Below are 20,263 nucleotides of genomic sequence, written 5' to 3' on the forward strand. Positions count from 1 at the left end.
TTTAAAGGGTGATCAGAGCTTACTGAAAAAATGACATTTAAACAAAGACTTGAAGGGAGTTAGCCATGAGGAAATCTGGGAAAAGAGCATCCAAGGCAAAGGCAATAGCCACTGCAAAGGCCTTAAGGTAGGAATGTGACTGGTATGTACAAGGAATAGCCCAGAGGCCAGAATGTAGCCAAAGGGAAATGAGCAAGACAAAGAATATATAAGATAGGTCAGACTGTTATGGGACCAGGTTGTGCAGGGCTTTACAGACCACTATAAGAACTCTGTCTTTTATTCTAAGCAAGATGGGAAACTTAGGGGGCTTCTAAACAGAGACAGTTTAGAATCTGAATAATTTAAAAGGATAATTCTAGTGTTAAGAACAGAATGGGAAGGAAGAGGTAAGGACAGTAACATGGAGAACAGCTTAAAGGCTACTGCAATACTCTAGGAGAGAGATGATGATGGGCATAAGGATATGTTTTGAAAGTAGAACTGATAGGACTTCCGGATGGATTCTAAGAGGATTTTGGCCTGATAACTAGAAGACTGAAATTGCTGTCCACTGAAATAGAGAAGGCTGTGAAAAGAACAAGTTTTAGGGAGGAGCTAAGAGCAGGGGTTCATTTTCAGACATTTAAGTTTGAGATGTCTTTAAAGCTTAGGTGAGAATGTACATCCAAATACCCATATGACAAGCAAGGAGTTCAGGAAAAAAGTCTGGCCTAGAGATAAAATTTGGGGAAGAGTTGTTATATGGATGGTGTATAAAATCACAAGCATGGATGAAGTTCCCAAAGGAGTAAATAAAGAAGAGTAAGGATTGAGCCCTGTGGCATTCCAACTTTAAGATACAGGATAGAAGAAGAGGATCCAGTAAAGGAAACAGGGAAGGTGGAAGGAATCACACCTTCATGAGACAAAACCTGTTCGTCCACTCCACCAGTATTACACTTACCCCCTCCCTTAAATATAAATTACATGTTAAGGTGGCACAGTGGTTAAGAATCTGCCTACCAATACAGGAGGCACAGGTTTGATCCCTGCTCCAGGAAGATCCCACATGCCACAGAGCAACTAAGCCCGTGTGCCACAACTATTGAGCCTGTGCTCTAGAGCTCGTGAGCCACAACTATTGAGCCTGTCTGCCACAACTACTGAAGCTCGCACACCTAGAGCCCACACACCTAGAGCCCGTGCTCTGCAAACAAGAGAAGCCACCGCAATGAGGAGCCCACGCACCACATTGAAGAGTAGCCCCTGCTCACCGCAACTAGAGAAAGCCCATGTGCAGCATGGAAGACCCAACACAGTGAATAAATAAATTAACTTAAAAAAAGATGTGGCATTAAATTAAAAAGAAAGAAGTCAAGCGCAAATAGGGGCAAGAGGAGTGAAGAAAGGACATGAGAGACAATAACAATGTATCTTACATGATGTAAACTATTTTTTAGGTCTGCTCAGACTTGAGGGTTAAGACACTTCCTCTGATATTTCTAAGAACAGATTAGAATTCTAAAGGAAGGGCTGTCTGCTCTCTGATAGTCACAATGCATGATACAAAACAAAGATAAGCACAGATCTTTTTTTACTTTTGACTGTATATTAGTTTCCTGTAACAAATTACCACAAGGTGGGTAACTTAAGACAACAGAAATTAATTTTCTCACAGTTCAGGAGGCTAAAAGCCTCAAATCCAGCAGGGTTACGATCCCTTTTGGTGTTGCATAGAAGAATCTGTTCTTTGCCTCTTCCAGCTTCTGGTGATTGATTACAAGCATTCTTTAGCTTGGTGGCCACATCACTCCAATCTCTGCCTCCATTGTCACACTGCCTCCTCCTCTTCTGTGTATCTTCCCCTCTTCTGTCTGTCTGTAATTTCCCTCTGCTTTTCCCTTATAAGGACAACTTATCATTGAATTTTGGACCCCTCAGATAATTTGGGATGATCTCCTCATCTCAAGATCCTTAATTACATCTGCAAAGGCTCTTTTTTCAAATAAGGTATCATTCACAGGTTCCAGAGATTAGTATGTGAACATATCTTTTTGAGGACCACCACACAATCTACTACATGATTCCATAAATGTTTGCTAAGGACATCATTAAAGTGTGTTATGTTTATGCAAAAAGCCAAAGGATGTTCATCTATAATTGTTTAAAACTTATTATTATTATTGTTTTCTCTTAATGAAAGGATATGGCTATGTGGAGATATCTATTCAATTTGGCTATGTATTTGATTTAGCTATATCTGGCTATGTATGCTTACCAGGTAACCACTGCAACCCCTGGTTTGGATAAAAGAATCAGTCATGGGACTTCCCTGGTGGCACAGTGGGTAAGAATCTGCCTGCCAACGCAGGGGACATGGGTTTGATCTCTGGTCCAGGAAGATCCCACATATCGCAGAGCAACAAAGCCTGTACACCAAAACTACTGAGCTGGCATGCCACAACTACTGAGCCCTACGCACCTAGAGCCTGTGCTCTGCAACAAGAGAAGCCACCGCAATGAGGAGCCCCCACACCGCAAGGAAGAGTAGCTCCCACTCTCCCCAACTAGAGAAAGCCAGCACGCAGCAAAGAAGACTCAAGGCAACCTATAGATAAATAAATAAATAATCAGTCATGCTATACAGTACATATCCTGTGATGACAGACTTTTCTAAATGTTTGCTTTACTTTTCCCACTTAAATGCACTTAATCAGTCCCCACCCTCTCTTTCCAAAGGACCTTATTTCATGATTTGGATTTAAGGATGCCTATATAAGAATCACTGGTTATTCATATAAACAAAAACTGAAGGATAAATTAGTTCAGGCAATATTTAAATAGATCAGAGGTTTAAAACCTGGTTCTGGAGCAGACCTAGTCATCTCTCCTGACTCAATATGTCACAAGAGCATCTTGTATTGATTTATTCATCATAACTTATTCCAGTGTGGGAGGTATCAGGACCTTCACATGCAGTAGTCTCATGGGTACTTCTTCCTTTTTTATATACTGAGATTTGCTGTGACAAGTTACTAACAATGAAAAAATCACTTTTGTAACAGTCTTGTCTGAGTAGTTAAGAGTGTTTCAAAGACATAACTTATACTAATCAAATGAAACAGATGATAGCACATTCCCCCTCATTCTATAGACAGGGAGAGTGAGGCAGAGTCATTTGGGGAAAGCTGTACAAACGAAAGAAGTCAGGTAACTTGACTTTCAATTCAACTCAGTAATTCCAATTCAATGACACATGTGCTTCTGTATTTGGACTCAAAAGACATGTTAGAAAAAGACAAAAGAATTTCTCTGGAAAGGAACAAACATTTCATACAAAATACTCCTAGACCTATGCTGCCAGTGTAATCACATAGTGTACTGAATACTTAGTATGAATAAAAAGAATGTAAAGTCATTCATTTATACATGCTGAGATGATAATATTCTGGATATGTTGGGTTAAATAAAATATATTATGAAAATTAATTTCACCTTTTTCTTTTTATTTTTTTAATGTGGTTAACAGAAAATCTTAATTTATGACTTACATTATATTTCAATTAGCTAGTCCTGCTATAGAGAGAGTTATGAAATAGTTACATTATGAATACATACTTAATTCAGTTAGCAAATATTTATCCAACACCTATCATTGTCAGGCCTTATGCTAACTGCTGAGACCTCAAGAGTGAACAAAGATAATGGCCCTGCCATCACAGAGTTTATATTATCTCCTATAATTCTACTGCACATTTCATATGTATTATCTCATTTGTGGTAATGCATAGGAATAACTTAGAATACTTTACCATTTGGGGAACAAATGCCAATACCTGACTTAGAAATCACAAAATATAAATCATCAGTAGATTTATAGTAATGGCTGTTTATTTTTGTGATACATTGCTTATATTATTACACTACATACAATTTATCTGGAAGTCTAACAGATCTCACTCCCAATAGCTTCTCCTGGTTTCTTGTTCATTCCCTCTAACTAGTTTGCTCCCTCCTTATGGCTCATCTCTACCAGAATGTCTCTTCAGCTGGCAACCCTGCTTGCTATTCACATTACAGCAGGGCTGTTTATACATTCAGGGGACTTCGGAGAAGGACAGAGGCTGAAAATGTTAAGTGTGCACAATTTTAAGGCGCTAAGTTCAGTTTTGTGGACCCAAGACTGAGTTTTGAAGTTTCTTTTTGGCTTAAACAAACTAGGGTGATCTCTGAGGATTTTGCTTCAAAATTCGATGCATAAATTTATTTAAGGGCTAAAACAATTCCTTATTAGTTTTGTCCTACTGAGGCTTTTACATAAGAAAACTCTACCAAGCAGGACTTCAAAAACAAATTAACAAGTAGCATTTCTGGAATAAATGACTTTTAAAACAAAATATGAGGTAACATCAACAAGACAAGAATGTATGTTGTTTTTTAGGCTAATATCCTAGCTTTCAAGAAAATGTTACCAATAAACAAAATAATTACTTAGGTTTTATTGACGGCTACAAAGAGAGCAACACAAGCAAAAACTACTTTATCAAAAGGTGCTAACTTTTCTCAATTTAATACAGAAAGTATCACTGACATATGATAGCTACTGAGAAACAAACTAAGTATCCAAGTTTTAAACACCCAAAATGATTTCACTGCCTTTTTTGGTTGAAGTCTACCATCATCTGAAATACAGATGTGTTAAGCAAAGGAATGTTATCCCTCAGACTTTAGCTGTGCAGGTGTGGTTATATATATACACAGTTGTTTCAAGGTTATATAAAGCTAACAGAAACTGATACCTCATGACTTAAAAATTAAAAAGCCAAAGAAAAATAACTACTCCTGATTCCAGAAAAAAATCATCTAAGGAAAATTCAGCTGATCTACATAAGTAATCAGATTAACATTTTGCTTAAAAACCAAAACCTTTAAGCTAAAGTACTTCATGTATGATCATGGGTCCTTTCAGATCATCATTAAACTACTCGTGCTAGTTTGCCGAACACAATGCAAATACAATCAAATATAAATTTAGAAATTCAACTTTCTACTGGCCTTCAGCCCAAAATGGCCTAATTTTTATATGGGCCTTAAGTGATAAAAGATCATAAAACTTAGCACGAAACTAGCCTGCATTTGACAATCAATTGTCACTTGTTAGAAGCATCAGAAAAACAAATAACAACTCTCTAAGATTTCCTTTAAAACCTGAGTAGAGAAGAATTATAAGGAGGCAATTCAAAATTTATCCCCAGCTTATTCTCTGCCCAGCACTTGACTAGGGATTTTTACGTGTTATCACAAATATTTGTCTTCCTTCTCCTCCTTGAAAAATTCAGAAAACTATACTTTTCAATCCTCGGTGCCCTGCAAATTGGGGGGTGGGGGAGGGGTGGGAGGCAGGAATGACTAGAAACCAAAGAATTTGTGTGATAAATCTAAATAAGTGTTAAGGACAAAATCAACCTGCCATAACATGCAAGAGATTCTTTCAAATGTTAATAGAGTTTGTTTCAAATTACCTATATTTAATTCCATCTAACAACACCATAAGAGTAATGTCTTTCAATCTGATCCCATTAAAGAGAGGCGACCCCAAGTGTCTTAATTCACAACTGCAAAAACATTACCTTAGGACTTCCTCTATTTCAAACTTGTGAAGTGCATTTATTTTCCACTAAAATGCTGAAGTAGCTTTAAAAACAAATCCTAATTTTAGTTATCTTTCATATGTTAGGCAGGAAAAAAACACTGTTTCATTTAATCAAGTAAAAAGGCACCCCAAATTCTACAAATTACCACCAAAATTTTAAGAATTCCAATACTGAGCTAAAGACAGTAAAATGGACTGTTCTTTATATAAACTCCAATGAGCAACTGAGGCATCACCCAAACGAAACAACAATATTTCAAGCAGCTACTATTTGGAGACTCAAAACTGAGTTGTGTTTCAACTCCTAAAATAATGTTGCAGTTTTAAAAGTTAATCTTACTGGAACACTCCTGGAAGTCACAGATATTGGAAAAACTACAGTAACATTAGTTGCCAAATGTAATTTTTCCCTCAGACACCTTGTGGTGACATTAAATAGTTTCTGAGGGCACATGAAATTTAAATTTCAGTTATATTGTATACAATAATAAAAAGGGACTAAAACTAACAAATAAAAAGGTTTTGTTGTTGTTGCTCTTACATACTTTGGTTTATTAAGTCCCAAGACTTAATTCTAAATCTTTACCATGGAATTGCACGGTGGAAGCAAAGAATATTTGAAAACAAGCGTTAACAACAGATCATCGCCATTTTCTAAAAGTAGTAGTTATATTTTGATTCAGTTCTGATAGCTGGGTGTTAAGGAAGCATAAACAGGCAAATATGGTAATAATAGCTTGACTTATAAACAGAAGTGGAAAGATGCTCACTAAGATGGTTAATCGCAAAACTGAAAATGAAACTTGGGCATACTGTCAGACTTCACATAACAAAAAGGGCCAAGGAATTAGGTTAAAATAAAAAATACATATGTATGAATAAAAAGACAGCCATATTCTTACCAAAAAAATAGGTGGAATGGAAAGGAAAAATCACAAACATTTTAAGGCAACCGATCAGAGGAAAGGATTGCTTTATTCCTCCGCTGTTTACTAACATTTAATACTAGCATTTGCAGCCAACACCTGGGTTTGAAAATTGCAGCGGCATTTAAACGGGGTCCTTTCCAACGTCCACCCAAACTGAACGTTCCGCAACATTTTGAACAGTAAATATTAACCAGAATAAAAACTAAGATCTTTCTTTCTCTCATATATAGCCTTAACCCTTCTCTCTCTTCTTTTATTTATTGCCCTTGTTGCGAGGTTAATGAACCCTAAACTTATTTTCCTTCTTCCCATTAATGAAAAAGGGGAGGGGGGAGAGCAACGGCAGAGGGAAACCCAAACGATAAGAAAAACTGTAAATTAAAAATAGTGGCATGACTTGCTGGATGAAGACGGAGAACGCCCTGAAGGTTTAGCATGAGGGAGACAATCCTGGAAGACCCCTCTGAAGACATATTCTACCCCAAGACCACACCATTCTTCGTTTGTTTAATTTCTCCTTTTGCAGGGGGTGGCAGTCCCCCGGATGAACGTTCCCCGGTGCGTGCTTCTCTTTTCCCCGGGGCCTCCAGCCGCAGGGGGTGGGGGGCGCTGGCCCCGGCTGCGAATTTGCAGCGAGGCCCGGAAATCGGTCCCGTTAGAGCCGATTTCACCCATCAGGAATGCGCTCCGCCCCCGCCGCCTCCCCGCCTCGGCAGCCCTCCGCTTCGCCAGCTCTGAGGGCCGGGGAAGTACAGGAGGCGAGCGCCGCCTCCGCCCGTCACAACACCACCGGGTCGGCCGCCGTCGCCCCAGACTGCCCGCGCCAGGAGGACAGGGCTCGGGGCGGATCCCACGCCTCGCCTCCACCCGCGCGGCCGAGGGGACGCCAGCGCCGCGGCCAGGCGGCGGACGCAGAACCAGCCCGAGGCCTGAACCCCGGGGCCGCCCCGGCCCGGCGCCGAGCACGAGAAGGGGCGCCTTTCCCGTGGGATTTCCGAATCCATTTCGGTCCCGGGGAGGGGCGCAAGAGCAGCGGCCGGAGCGCCGGGTCTCGGAAACGCGAGCCGCTCCTGCCCTCCCGCTCCCGGGCGCAGCCTCCCCCAGTGCCCGCCCGTACCTTCAACTCCTCAGCGCGACGTAGGGCGCAGGGCTGCGGGCGAGCAGGCCCATCTCCTGGCGGCGGCGGCGGCAGCCGGAGGAAGTACGGAGAAGGGTTCCTCAGACCCGCCAAGGCGCCTCTCAGCTGGGGCGGGGGGAACGGAGAGGAGGGGTCCCGACGGCCGCTTTCCCGAACTCCTCCTCCGCAGTTCTGTCTTGACGGCTTTTCCCGGGAACCAGCGCTGCAACTGCCATTCTCCCCCTCCCTCAGCCCCCGCTGTCTCCGCCCCCTCCTCCCACTCCTTCCTCCAGCCCCCGCCCCGCCCCGCCCCGCCCATGCGCGCCGCCCGCGTGCCGTGCGTCATGGCGTCACGCCCACTGGGCCCGTCGCGGGCGCCAGTGAGACGCGGGGGTTCGCTCGCGCATGTTCGCCCCGCGCCCGCCCGGGAGCGGCCTGCCAGTGACTCGGGTGTCCGGTAGTGTGGTCCCTCTCGCCTGTTCCCCCACCCAGGGCCGTCAGCCGCCCTTCCTGCCCCTCAGCCCGCAGGACTTCTCCCGGAGCGAGCCGGGCAGTGGGGCAGGTGTCTCCTCCAAGGACGGGTGAGGGTGGCTGGAGGTGCAAGGAGATGCTGGACTTGGGGACCCCGGCTTTCGGCGTTCCGAAAAGCCATTATTCATTCCTTTGTGTTCTCATGGTTCACCTGCTAGACTGGCAGCCCCAGGGAGAGCAGGGCCGGTATGCTGCAGCGAGTTTTTTCGCTCTGCGGGAGGAAATGTCCTTCCCTCAGAGTGGCGCCCCCCCGCCCCCCCTTCTTTTAATAGACCTTAGTTTTCCGCAGGGGCTGCTAGGAGCAGCACTTAGCCTCAGTCTAACACCCTGTGTGAGGGTGCAGAGAATATCTTCCAGTCGCCTCCTTTTCCCCTTGATATCACGGAGTCGCTTTAAGTATTCAGAATTGGTGTTTCAGTCCTGTTTGATACATTCTGAATTACTTTAATGCACTTTATCTGTTCCATCCCCTCACATCCTTTAAGCCAGTCATACCTGCTTTGAATTTTTTAACCTACACCTGAGTGGATATCAGTTTTCCTTAGTTGAATAAACATTCAGTCCATTCCTTACTAGTTCATTTCAAGATTTAGTCACTCTTTGGAATACTGAGAAACAGGAATGTGATAGATGCTGGACAGAATGTCCTTTCGCCATCTGTTACTTAACTAAATATATCACCCTATCAATCCTTGTTTTAGTGTGTCTAATTTAAATTCGAAACAAACCAAGGAGACATGGTCTTTCAGAGGGTTCTTGGTATCTTTGGTAACCCAGTAAATGTTTACCAATGAGAAAACTAAACAAGCTAGGCAGTTTAGGTCTAAGCATGTTTGACCACAAATCTTGAACTAATGATGGGTATGTTCATTTTCATTTATTGGAAGTTTTAAAGCTGTTGTATGTTCCTTTAAATGCTATTTGAAGACTGCCAGCAATTTAATCAGTGGGATACTTTAAGCCTAAAGGTAGTACAAGAATAGTAAGTTAAATGGATTTGTAGAATGGTATCCATACATAATATAATCCTTCCTGTAAATATATCAACATGTTGAACAACATTCAGAAAAGATGGGGCATTGCTTTGGAAGGGAGTTTGAGTAAAGAGGCTGTACAGGGTGGCAATGGTCTTGTACTCTGTCATAATTTCCAGAGATGCCTTTTCCTACTTTTCTTGTGATCTTAACAACTGGAGGGATTTCCTGTTCTTCACTAGGGCAACGTAAATCAATTAAACAAATATCTATTGAACAGCTCCAGTCAAATCCCCAGAGGCATTTCAAACTCAGCCTGTCCAAGACATAATTGTGTTATCTTTTTCTTAAAACTTGCCTCTCTCTTTTACCCAGGCCCAAGCCAGAAACCTAGGATTCTTCCTAGGCACCCTCCTTTTGACCAGTTCCAGTTTGTAATTAACCACCAAGTCCTGCTTGTTGCATGTCCTAAACATCCCTGTACTCCCTCAGTATTCTATATCCCCTTTCTGAGTTTGGGGCAGTGGTTTCAACATTGGCTGCATGTTAGAATCTCCTCTGGAGCTTTTAAAAATCTTGATGCCCAGGCTGCATCCACCAGTTAAATTAGGAGCTCTGAGGATGGTACTCAGGCATCAGTATTTTTTAAAACTCCCCAGGTGATTCCAGTGTAGAGCCAAGGTTGAAAACCACTGGAGGGCCTCATCATTTCTCACTGGATTACTGCAAAAGCATAATAATTGGCCCCAGGTGCCTTAATTTTTGGCAGCATTCTCCCTTCTTTCCCTACTCTCTTTGATTCATTCAATATCAATTCAATAAATATTTATTGGGTGCCTAGTTCAGGCAGAGAGCTTTGTTGTTACAGAAAGTGGGAATACGGCAATGAAAAAGGCCTTGTTTCTGCTCTTATGGAACATATATTGTGGGGTGCAGAATTGGGGAAGACAGAATAAATAACAACAAAGACAAGCAAAAGGAAATAAATTTACCAGTGTAACATATAGAAACTAGGGAGCCCGTTACTTCAGTTTGGTGTCTCATACTAAAGTCCACTCCTCTGACGTTTCAGCTGGGTTTAGAAGATAATGAGGCAAACAAGTTAAGGGGTGGGAAGGCAGAGGGAATAGCACATGCAAAAGTTCTAGCAAGACAAACTTGCCAAGTTCAAGGCAACTAGAGGCTGAAGCACAGTAAGAGGGAATATGATGTAGGTTTAGGGAGGTAAGAGGGAGACAGATTATTTAAGCCCTTTTAAGGTCATGATAAGGAGAATTCTAAATGGTTGGGATGATTTGTCATGGGAAACAATAGATTTTTAAGTGGAGTGACACCCAATTTACCTTTGAAAAGGATCACTCTAATTGTTTTGTGGGTCAGATTGTAACAGAGCAAGAATGGAAATGGAAGAGTAGTTAGGAGGCTACCTACAAGAATCCAGGAAAAAAAAAAAAAAAAAGAATCCAGGAAAGAAATCATAGTTCTTTGGACCAAGTTAGAGACAAAAGAGGATGGTTCTGGTATTTGTTTTAGAGGAAGAGTTGATAAGACTTGCTTGGAATGGAGTAAAAGTAGGGAATGAGAGAAAGAGAGCAATGGGTTTACAATAATAACTACTCTTTATTGAATACATGTTACATGACGGGCACTGTTTTAAGTGTTTTATAAGTATTAGGCCATTTAATTATGAGTCCCAAAAAGGTACGTGCTGTTATTATCCCATTAACAAATGAGGATCTGAGACTGCAGAGGTTGTCATTTGCACAAAGTTACATATATGGTAAGTGGCAGAGCTGGGATCTGGACCATGCAGGCTGTCTGGCTCTACAGCTGCTACCCTCCTCCCACCCCTACCCCCAGCTCCCTCCATTGGTGACACAAAATGAAAATTTCTTCAGCCACACAAAGCTGCTGACAGTACCACAAATCCTCTCTCCTTTCTCCCTTCCTCTCCTTCTCTTCTCTCTCTCACACATGAGCATCTAGTTTTCTTTGCACATGCCATCTACTCTGCCTAGAATGCCCCTCCCCTCTCTCTGTCTGGCTCAATTTATCAACCTTTGCGGAGTCTTACAGGCTAAGCTGAGCCCATCTTTTCTGGCTCCACAGCACCCCTGTGCTTTTCTCTATAATTTTCTGTGTAAAGCACTTCATTATTATTTGTAGATCTTTTCCACTAAACTTAGAAGTCAGGTAGCTTAATCCCTGACACATAAGGAAGAGAGGAAGGAAGCAATCAAAGATGCCTAGCTACGCACACGTGGCATGCCTTCCCCGGGCAACGGGAGATACAAATACGGTAAAGCATTTTCCCTGCTTTCAAGAAGCTTGTAAACTTGGCAAGGAAACAGACACATAGAAAATCACTCTAACCCAAGGGCCAAAAGTGTGATAAAAACATGTTGTAGGAGCACCGGACAGGACATTGGAGGCAAGAAGTTCAGTAGTGTCATTGGAAAAAATGCAACCTCGGAATGGGAGCTTGGGGGCTTTGTTCTCCATCATCATTTAATACAGCTTGGGGAGGCAGTCTTGGAAACTCATCCAGGAAGACTTGGGAAGATTCTCAGTTGCCAGGATTGATTCACTGGAATGTGCTACTTCCTGACTTTTTACTCTTACCTGTCCTTCTGTGAATACATATATTGATTCCCAAATTGGTTCAGTTCCCTTCCTGGCAGGGTCATAGAAATGTTTTCTTAGACAGTTCCCTCCTTTTTCTCATCTATGAGGTTTCAGAGCCTGGGTTCTAGCTGCGTGAACTTGGGAAAGTTACCGAACTTCTATGACCCACAATGTGGGGTCCAGTGTGTAAGACTGTGAAGGTTGTGCCCTGCGTTACCACAGGGGGTACCACGGACATAGACCACACTGTGCACGTACCCCATGGGTGTGATTCACAGTGGCCCTGTTCAACATGCCCTGCCTTCAAATGGGGGTGAAAATGGTATCTACCCCATTGGGTTTTTCTCAGGACTAGAGAAAATGCAGATACAACACTTGGGCTTGGCACGTAGCAAATCATCAGTAAATGCTAGCTACTGTTACTAGGTAGGGGGAAACTCAGAGTGGGACATACTCCAGCTAGGATTTAAAAAATAGGGTTGTCTGTGTCCCAGCTTGGGTGGTCTCTTAATTGTTAGGACCATATAGAGAATCTGGAGAGGAGAGGCCTTTTCTCTTCCAAATTGAGAACCTAGTCCTCTCAATGGACTCTCAGTTCAGGTGGCTGAAGGCTGAGCGGCTCTGATCCACCTAATTGCTGCTTTGTCTCTCACACCTGACCTTGAGCAGGGGAACTGGCACTGTCTTCTCCCCAAAACCCACCCAAGGTACTCTTCCTCGTGGGAAGGTTAGACTCCCTGAAGGGCTCTTTAATAAGCCTTTAGGGTGGTATTTCTCAAAGTGTAGGCCAGAACCATCATTGCTAGAATCACCTGGGGTGCTTACTAACAGATTTCTGGAGGTCCTGGAATTTACTTCTTAACAAGCTCTGCAGGTAATTCATATCACATGTTTGAGAACTATAGCTTAAGTGCTTAGCCATTATGACAAAATCCCTGCTTCAAGCAGTTTTATTCCATTAGATCGCTTGTTAGGCCCTTCAGAAAGGAGTGTATCTCTTTCCTCTTCATGGTATCCATTCAATTACATAAAACCTGATTCTTTTTCCTCTTATCCATTATCCAGAAGTGACATCTCCTTTAACCTTTGCTTGTTGGGCACTGGATCTGCAGGGCACCTTTGCCCATTGCTTACTCCAGTCTTTCTTGATTACCTTCCCTGTTTGGCTGACTCATGAGCAACCAACCCCATGCTGGTGACCTGAGCCAGAAACCCACAGAGTCCCCTATAACTAGAGCTGATTAGACTCACTCCATGTTGGACAGAATGAGTTCAGCTGACTAGGTCCACAGTGGTGGGCTACCATGGGAGCAGGATGTCAGTGGTTGAGGAACAAGGACTTAGTGTAATCGTATGTCACAGTTGGCTCAAGACACTTCGGGCTTATACCTGTGTGTGGCCTTAATTAATAGTACCACCTTTCTTTTTCTTTTTCTTTTTTCTTTTTGTGGCCACATCACGGGGCATGCAGGATCTTAGTTCCCTGGCCAGTGATGGAACCCGCACCCCCTGCAGTGGAAGCGTGGAATCTTAACCACTGGACCACCAGGGAAGTCCCAATAGTACCACCTTTCACTCTCAAAGGGTCCTGAGTTAGACAATACATTACATGCTCATCCTGGTAATGAGCCTCGTGTCAAGACCAAGAGTTGTAATGTTATAGCACCTGGATTATGCCTATACTACCTCTTTCCTACCTTCCCAGCCTCCAATCCCATGCCGTGGCTCCTTTTTTCCCTCTGATTTCTTAATGAACTTACTTCGGTATCATACTTTGGACCTACATTAAAGGATTTATAAGAAAGCACATGAAATTTGTTGCTATATTTACTCTCTCTGACAATATCTGGAAAATGTTTTTCTTTAGTTTTAGCACCTGGTATAGTTGTGTTTCCCTTGTTTATTATCCTCATTTGTTTTGTCTTCTGGATACCCAATTGTGGGACTGACAGTATTTTCCTTGGCTACAAGGAAGCCTAGAGCCATGTATGAGGCATCCTTCCAGCCTGTGTATAATATTGAACAGGATGCACTTTACATACTTTGCTCATTCCCAACTTAAATCCTGTTTCCAGGTCTTCACTGAATTCAGGTTTAATTTTCCTGGTGTTATATATATCTGTAACCCAGCTTTTATCCTTTTTGAAACAAGGCAGGTATAAAAAATGTATATGAACACATGCCCACAAACAAACTGGTACTGACTGCTAGTTATATAACTGAAAGGGATTATTTTTAAATGTAACAAGGAATACTTTCCTCACTTACAAAATATAATGTTAACAAATAAATAGCACTTTAATACTGGGTATAGCATTCTTCAACTACATTATTGTCTAAAAAGTGAAATATTCCAAACAAAAGAAAACAAACAAGATTAGGTTAATTTTCAAGCTGAAATATTTTTAGCTATGACCCAGAACCTTATACCAACTCATGTAATGAAGAACGCTCACTACCGAAAACACATGGCCTAATTAGATAGCAATCAGGAGTGTTTACCTTCACAGCGAAATCCTGTGCTACTGGAGATGAAGAAAGGGAGAGGAAGAGGGGTGATCAGGGAATCACATTTGGGGATGTACAATCCAAATAATAATTGTGACCCATAAGGAGGAGTCTTTGGCTGGAAGTGTGTGGCCTATAACAGTCCCCAGACAACTGTTCTTTCTGTTGGCCTTGGTAATATTGCAGGGGTCTTGGGGGCTGGCACTTTGTGGTTTGCAGCTAATATAAAACCACATAAAGAAATTCACCTTAATGAAGTTACTGAAGAATACATTTTATAACTAGTTTAGTTTGGAGGTTGCACTGAATTTATAAGACTCAAAACTAGCTGTTCTGTGGATGGTATACTAAGTTATTTTATGGATAAATTGGGCACCTAGTTAAATCTGCGTCAGAAAAATTTTACCCTAAAATTATGGAGATAATGCTCTATATAGTGATTCTTGCCCTTTTCCAGCATGACTATACCTATTTATCTTTCTTAAGATGGAATTATTTTTAAAATATAAAAAATTTTCAGAAAATAATGTAACAAACTCATGTAGCTCCTGACAGAACAAATGTTAACATTTTCTCATATTTGTATTATTTTCTAAAGCAAAAGAAATGAGACATTATAGAGTTGAAGCCTACTTTGTACCTTCTTCCATCCTATTCCTTTCCTCCCACAGTAACTGTTATCCTGAAAGTTCTACCTTTCTGGTTCACATTTGTATCCTTTTACTATAAAAATGCATATTTCCAAATAACATATTCTGTTGTTTTATGTTCCAAACATAGGTTTTACTAAACAAATTTTTTACATAAATGATACTGTAAATTCATATCATTCTACAGTCTTTTTTCCCCTACACAATATTGTTTTCAAGATCTATCCATGTTGATACATGAAAATCTAGTTTATTCATTTCAACTGCTGTAGAAATGAGCATTCTCATACATATCTTTTTTTGCATATATGGCAGAGTTTCTCTGGGGTATATATGTAGAAGCAGAATTACTCTTTTAAAAGTTTAAAAATACGATAACCCGTCTTGTGGCCCCCCTGCACTTTGGTTATACTTGTAGGTATTAATATTCAATGGGAGAAAAAATACATGTGTGCTCTTGGATTCTCAGAGCCCTTCCAGTAAAAGGTCTAAAATTACTAGTACAGGCAGATAAATGCTCATAGATCAAGGTTCCATTATATCTATTTCCTCATCTTTATAATGAGGTTAATAAAAATATCTCCTTCTTAGAGTTTCTGGGAGCATTAGATGAATTAATAAATGTAAAGTATTTAGCACTGTGCCTGGCACTTAGTAATAGCTCAGTAAATATTAGCTATTACCAATAGCATTATTTTAAGATAAGTAGATATTGGATTCAGTGGCTTTTATTTGAAGACAGTCTGTCACAGAAAAATAGAATTGTAAGGAAGAAAGAAAATGTTCTTCCTCTCTGTAATGCCATTTTTGGAAGTTTTATTTCTATGTTTTTCTTTTCCTTTCAAATTGTGTTTAGTATTTTTGGCAGAATCTCAGCACTGAAACAGTAAGAAGATACAAAACATTTAAGCAGGGAGAAAACACTGGGGAAAGGCAACTAGGTCTGAACTAAGCCCTGCTGGGAGTGGACAGCTGTTTGGCAGGTGCCATCTTTCACCCTTTTCTGCCATCCACGCGGTTCAATGGAATTGTCACTTTAGCTCCATGTGTGCTAGCTAGGAAACTCATCAGCAATTACCAAAAACAATTCTGTTTTTAGTATGGTTCCAATTTTTAAAATCCCATCTACCTTTGCCAGGGGAATCCCATTAGAAATGTGTTAGGAGAAGACATATTTAAACAGTTATTTCCTAAGCAAATGTGGCTGGAATTCAAAATGTCTAATTGAAAGTCTGTGTGATACAAAAAGATGGGACAAGAGATGACAAGTCATACCTTGAATGCATCAGCTGATGTTTAGGGCTAGAGGGGAGAATTTAACTTCGTTAACTTGTTGAAATTCATACTTCGGAGTTTGCAAAAAAAGAAATCACAAGTTTGGAGCTAAAATGACTGTGCCAAGCCAACATTCCTGTCAATGATCAAAGAGACTAAGATTTGAAACTAGCTGGATAACTAAGCAAGGGAGAAAAATATCTGAAGTCTCAGGGCCAGAGATCTGTATTCAATTTCAAATTGTTTCTAGGGGTTTTATATCCTGTGATAAAAGCAAAAATTTTAGACAATATATCTCAAGGACGTGAGGGAAAAACTAAACAATTGCTACAGTGCTGTGATTTTTAGATGGCTTTGTTCAAATGAAAATTCCTCCACACTAAAGTTGTATTATAATTTATTTTTTACCGAGAATAGGAGGATACCCAATCCAGATTTTGTACAATGTTGGTTCCATATATCACATGAGCTCTTTTCAATTATCTTCTCTGTGATTCAGCGTTGAATAGAAGAAAAATAATTTAGTAGCAAGCACTTTGGAATTTAGAAAGAATACTTGAGACATGCTATTTTTAGAAGTATAAATCTGCAACACAATCAAATTTAAGGACTTGTATGACTAAAGTAGATGATCAATTGCAAAGAGGTATTTCTTTTGTTTCCACCTTAATATTTTACTGATTTATAGACCCAATAGGAAAACAAGGGTAGAGTTTTTATTTTCCTTTTAAATGAACAATGGATTTCCTTGAAACATTACATTTTGAAGACTTAGGAAATCTGGAGGAGAGTGGAAGTTCCTTTCATTCTCTTCTCCCTCCAGTCTCTACTCCCACCTCACTCCCATCCAACAATGAGTCACTGTTTCTCTTAATTAGGCTTCTAACATACCTTTGCATTGATATTTCACAAGTGAAGAATTTCCAACCCAAGAATCCTAAGTATATGAGTACATGTATTTGCAAAAGAAATGACATGAACAAAATTTAAGACAAATAAATTAAAAGAAACTTATAAAGAACATTTCAAGAAGAGGTGATAAGAAAATTAATTCCAGGGCTTCCTAGGTGGCACAGTGGTTAAGAATCCGCCTGCCAATGCAGAGGTCACAGGTTCGATCCCAGCTCCAGGAAGATCCCACATGCCGCGGAGCAACTAAGCCCGTGTGCCAAAAAAAAAAAAAAGAAAAGAAAATTAATTCCAAAGATTCACCTTTCAAATAGAAAATCCTAGAAAGGAAAATATTGATATGTTTGATACTGAGGGCAGAGAACTTAAATAGCTGACAAGTTTTAGCAAAGGGTTGACTTTGGGGTCTTCCAAAGAGGCAAATATACAGTAATTCTGGCTTTTGCCTTTCTGTATGGTACCTGCCAATTTGTCCCTCTGTTTGACCTGGCCAGTGCCATGATCTTTGACCCTGGTGAAACTGTGTCATTTCTAGGCCTTTTGCTTTCATAACCGGGCTCTGGACAAGATGCCTGTACCCAGGAATTTGGTTCTGGTTCTCTGCCCTCAGCAGTTCCAAATCTTCAGGCTGTCTCCTGGGTCCTCAAGCCCAGCATTTACCAGATCTTGGCCCCATCTAACCACACAGAAGATAGAGCAGAACTCAACTGACTGACAGATCTTCCAGTCACTGCTATCAACCCCAATATTGCAGAAACTATGTGGGGATGTTTATGATGGAATGTGTATTTGTGAATAGTATTATACACACCCCCAAATACTTATATACATTTATAGACACAAAAAATCTGAATAGCTCATAATTTTAATAGATGTAACACATGTCAATCATGTCTTTCTTTTTCTCCTCCCCTTTTTATTCATTTAATTAATACACTAGGCTACAAGAATTTGGGCTATAAGACACAATTCATGTCTGAATAGTCACAGAATTTAGAGTAAAGATTTGAGCTGGACACTTAGCCTGTTACAAAGCTATATGCTACACTGGTGTTTTAAAGGGGCTCTTTACCTAAAGCACTCAGAAGTATTCGTAATCTTGTGACCTTGGCAATCTGTTGCAGCTTTCAGTCTGTCTCCACCCTTGACCCCATGTCTAGCCTGGCTTTCAGCGCTCTCGCATGCATACTAGACCCTCTTATCCTTTTTCCATTCCACTCTCTTGGTCACGCCAGTTCCCATCTGTCTGCTTTTCTGTTCTTGCTTCTGAACTTCAGAGAAATGCTGATTCAATTTAAATGCACACCACCTAACCTCAGATTAGCAACCCCATTATTCATTTCTCGTTAATTCCTAACATAGCTATTCCCAGCACGTCCCACTCTTCTAAGTCCCAAATGCCCACACTCTTTCATTCATGTTATTCAATGAATACTATTGAGAATAAGCAATGTGCCATGCACCGTGCTAAGTGGCAGGTAACACAGTAGGGGACAAAATACAGTCCGTCCCCGCCCTAACAGATTTTACAGTCTGGTAAACAAAAAAGGTAGCTTCCCACCCTTCTTGCTTTACTGGAAACATCCAGGCCTTTAGGGAACCATCAACCCTCCCACCTTCCCTTCCTCTATGTCATCTCTCTCTGCCTCTTATTCAAGTCTTTCTTACTTTTCCTCCTTTCTCAGAAGAAGAGCCAATCTTACATCCTTTCCCACAAGTTCTTGAATTCATTCCCTTCTTCCCTCTTCCAAGACCTTACTCCCTATCATTCTCAATATTTTTTATTCTGAAATAAATATTTCTGTTAACTTCTTTAAACAGTCTGTATTAAATACAAAGTTGTACTTTGACTTTGATGAAAAAAAATGCTGAGTATTTGCTAATATCTTCAAGCTCAGGACTGGCAGTTTCTTTGAAGGCTATCTTGTATTTTTTTTTCCTTTTGAAATTTGTGTTCTGTCCCAAAATAATCAGCTTAAGAGCCAGGGGATTGACATTCTTGGATCTGGTCTAAACATTCTGGTGAACAGTTCCTCAGCAGATATGTCAGCATTACTTATTTTTAAATGATTTTATTTGGATTGCCTTCCAGGTACTTTCTACTTTACTCTGAAAAATCCCAAACATCTAAGTTTGGTTTTTCAGTTTTTATCTTAGACTGGCTAGCAAATATAAAGAAAAATTATGTTAATTTTCTGATCTACTAATTTTGAATTGGTAAGGAAGATTGTTTCAGTATCTAGGAATTAGAAAATTTCCTGTTAGATTTAGTAATTGCTTCTTTTTTTAAAAAATAAATTTATTTATTTATTTATTTTATTGGCTGTGTTGGGTCATCGTTGCTGCACACGGGCTTTCTTTAGTTGCAGTGAGCGGGGGCTACTCTTCGTTGTGGTGCGTGGGCTTCTCATTGTGGTGGCCTTTCTTGTTGCAGAGCACAGGCTCTAGGTGCATGGGCTTCAGCAGTTGCGGCACATGGGCTCAATAGTTGTGGCTCACGGGCTCCAGAGCACACAGGCTCAATAGTTGTGGCGCACGGGCTTAGTTGCTCCGCGGCATGTGGTATCTTCCTGGTATACCCGTGTCCCCTGCATTTGCAGGCGGATTCTTACCCACTGCGCCACCTAGGAAGTCCAATAATTGCTTCTTATACACTATTTACTGCATTGATTCATGAAGACCTCTCTCCAAAAGTGATGTCATCTATCACTTTATTGTGGTCATAACCTGGAAAATCCTGAGTGTATGATCCCTCAATTCCAGTGTCTTATTTTTCAGAAAGAGGGTGTTGGAAATTTCCCCCTAGGAAAACATCTGGTTCCTCTTTTTAAAATAATATAAAAAGGGCATCATACAAAACAAGTTTGGAAAGGTGATGAGAGCGTCACTGATGGTTTTGCTTTACCATTGCTCTTCAAGCCAGCATTTCTTCTCCAGGAACACAGACTATGTGAGCCAGAAGCACAAATATATCATCTCTTTGTTGCTGTTGATACAGTCTGACAATGAGCTATTATAAGATTTGTGGGAAAACTGAGAACTAAACCTTAGCAAACAGGTATGCCCTTCAAATGTTTGAGGCGGGTGTCCTACACTGTAGTGAGAGTCTG

General features: G+C 40.8%; 1 protein-coding gene across 1 annotated transcript in view; it reads right to left on the reverse strand.

The window, feature by feature from the left end:
- RNF19A (ring finger protein 19A, RBR E3 ubiquitin protein ligase) overlaps nucleotides 1-7,941 on the reverse strand; it is a 56,254-nt gene extending 48,313 nt beyond the window's left edge. The window contains exon 1 of the mRNA XM_057736041.1: nucleotides 7,682-7,941. The gene's annotated coding sequence lies outside the window, so the exon portion shown is untranslated. The remainder of the gene's footprint in view (nucleotides 1-7,681) is intronic.
- Between the last annotated feature and the right edge of the window lie 12,322 nt (nucleotides 7,942-20,263).

This window comes from Hippopotamus amphibius, chromosome 5 (assembly GCF_030028045.1).
Source record: "Hippopotamus amphibius kiboko isolate mHipAmp2 chromosome 5, mHipAmp2.hap2, whole genome shotgun sequence".
NCBI lineage: Eukaryota > Metazoa > Chordata > Mammalia > Artiodactyla > Hippopotamidae > Hippopotamus > Hippopotamus amphibius.